Source organism: Heterocephalus glaber, unplaced genomic scaffold (genome assembly GCF_053883595.1).
Source record: "Heterocephalus glaber isolate CG9 unplaced genomic scaffold, H.glaber_assembly_v1.0 deba00001442, whole genome shotgun sequence".
In the NCBI taxonomy this organism is placed as follows: Eukaryota; Metazoa; Chordata; class Mammalia; order Rodentia; family Bathyergidae; genus Heterocephalus; species Heterocephalus glaber.
In genome coordinates this window covers 27,918,623-27,921,347 of record NW_028258296.1, presented here as the reverse complement: position 1 = coordinate 27,921,347, position 2,725 = coordinate 27,918,623, and the positions used below count along the sequence as shown (strand labels likewise).

General features: G+C 42.6%; 1 pseudogene; it reads left to right on the top strand.

Moving 5' to 3' along the window:
- The first annotated feature begins 270 nt into the window (after nt 1–270).
- LOC110348464 (protein CFAP20DC pseudogene) lies at nt 271–1,894 on the top strand (annotated as a pseudogene).
- The last annotated feature ends 831 nt before the right edge of the window (nt 1,895–2,725 follow it).

The window sequence follows — 2,725 nt, the reverse complement described above, 5'->3', positions numbered from 1 at the left end:
TATCAAGAATATATAAAGAATTGAAAAAAAATCAGACCTCCCAAATTCAAAGACCCAATTCAAAAATGGGCAACCGAAATGAACAGACATTTCTCAGACAAGGAAGTAAAACCAGGCCCGCGCCGCCGGCGTCCGTCACGTAGGTTACGCAGTCGCTCCCCGTGGACGGCTGGAGCCCTCGGGCAGCTGTGTCCTCGCCAGCATGGCGGCGGGCCCGCGATGGTGCGGTGCGGCGGCTGCCAGTGTGGCTGACCCGGGCTGGGTCTGAGAAGAGCCCAAGCCAGTGGCGCTTCCTGGCCCTCGGGCCTGGGGCTCCCTCCCGCGACTGCAGCCGTCGGAGTCCGGCCGCGCGCGCCGGAGGCCCCGGAACCTTGTGCCCCCGGAACCTTGTGCCCCCAGCCCCGGGCCCCGGCGGGAATGTTCAAAAATGAGTACCAGGGTGGTGCATTTGTTGAAATCTAGTGCTCAGAGCAAAAATCCTGGAGCAAAATGGAAGATCCTTGGCAGTCTGTCTGTGATGTGGAAAGAGTTTGATAAAGAAGTTAAAAGTTTTGTGTTTGTTCTGGAAGGCAGCAGCCAAACAAACAAAATTCAGTTACCAAAGGAGAATAAGCAGATCCTTGGGCTGATCCAGAGGTTTCTTGTACTTCAGATCTACATACCCCTGGGACAAGACTTCTCTGCTGAATTGCTAATTACTGACTTAGGCAACATCAAAAGAAGACTTTATTTATCAACAGTCCGTAAGGAACTGTCCTCAACCCCTCTTCATGCAAAAATCCCACTCTTCATGATCAAGCGCAAAATGTGGTGCAATCTGTGCATTGACTTGGCAGCGTTCACCAGTGAAGTATTCAAGGGGGCAGTTTTCCAGTCATTGGATGGCATCATTGTCTCGGCTAACTGCAGACTGCGGAAGATCTTCACCTTAAAATCCAAGCCTCAAGACACTGCTGATAAAGATGATAAACCCACAGACATTATCCCACGAAGCTGCCAACTAACAACAGATGTTCCACATGTCACACAGCTGCTGAACATGACTAAACTTCACCAAACTGAAATAAAATTTGGAGGACATCCACTAAGATCAGCAGAGTCGGAAGTAGCCCGATTGAATACAATGGCACAGAAAAAACCAGATTTGCAAATTTTGGAAGTCAAAAGTCAATCATCAGATTACTCATACATGGATGATGAAGATGAAAATGACTTTGACATTGGCCCTGTGAGCCAAAGTCCCTGTGACAGTGAAATGGAACAACGCTTTGTGTTTCAAGTGACATTATAGTTGCTGCAACAACATCTGCTATATCAATCAACTGATATAGACACAGGAAATGTATATCTCCTTGATTCAGAAGACAAAACAGCAATGTGAGTGCATTTTTGACTAATTGAAATGTTGCAGAATGGTCATGCAACCAAATGGAACAATCCAGTGTTAAAACTGGGCCCAAAAATAGAGTGAAGATCTGCCAGGGGTGAAACCTATTGGGCAGAATGCCAGCACTGCCATTCAGTGTTGGAAATTGTAACAGACAAAATGCTGCAAGATGTTGTGCAATACACAAAGTCTGAAATACAGGTAAAATGTTCTGTATGCACCAGTAATCATATTGAAAATTGTATTTATTATGACACCTCCCTAGCTGAACTGAAAGCATTCATAAGTCTGCTGTACTTACCAGGGATTTCTCATAATAATCACAGGAATGTAAAAGACTTATGGAAAAGTGATGAGTCAAAATATGGCATTTATACCCTTGTGGATGCAAAGACATTATGCTTTCAATTTAGAAATTTATCCTGGAACTCAGCCACCAGGTTCTTATTCATAGAATAATAAAGCAAATGATGTTTTGAACAGACTTGTTGGCTCCCATCTCCCGCACTAATCAGAATTCAACAATTGGTTTATCAGTTTCCAGTTGATGTTATATTTGCTAACAGAGCACAAGTTGACCAGTGTAGGAATTGTACACAGGAACAAAGCAGAAATTTCAAATGAAATGTTGCAATTTCAAAACAGAATTATATAGTACAGTCTTTGGATTTCAGAAAGATTTACATTGGCCTTGTATATGGCAAAGAAAAACAAACTGGTATTGTTGGTGTCAGTATTGCACCATGATGGAAATATTGAGAGGGAAACTTCAACAAATCGGATGCCTGAGATGGAAACTTCCAGTTATGCAGCAGATATAATGTCACTTGAAACACACAGTGTTGGCCAATGGTTGTGTTTTACTAGATCCTAAACATATGTGGCATAAATAGCTTGATCGTTTACAAAGAAAATAACAACTGCAAAATACCATGGAGAAATTTTCTTAGAGGGTTGGGATTGGAACTCATAAGAGATCATTTATGGCAGAGGAAAAACAAAATGTTTCTGCCTGGGGAATTATGCAAAAAAATTGTGGCGCACACTGGTGAGCTGATAGGTGAACAGGCAGGTGCAGCATCCCAAAGACCATCTACGAGAATAGGAAAACCAAAAAGATGTCAACTATGCCCTACAAGAAAGGACAGGAAAACAAGACATATGTGCTATCAATATAAGCAATACTTGTGAATAGATCATGCAGTTGTCACATGTGAAGACTGCCTTGGCTGTGACAGTTGAAGCAAAGGTTATTTCTGTGGTAGACTTTTGTTTGTGTTTACATTGTAGTTCACATGGGTTTGTATTTCTAATGTTAACTTTTAAGTTTTGTAAGCA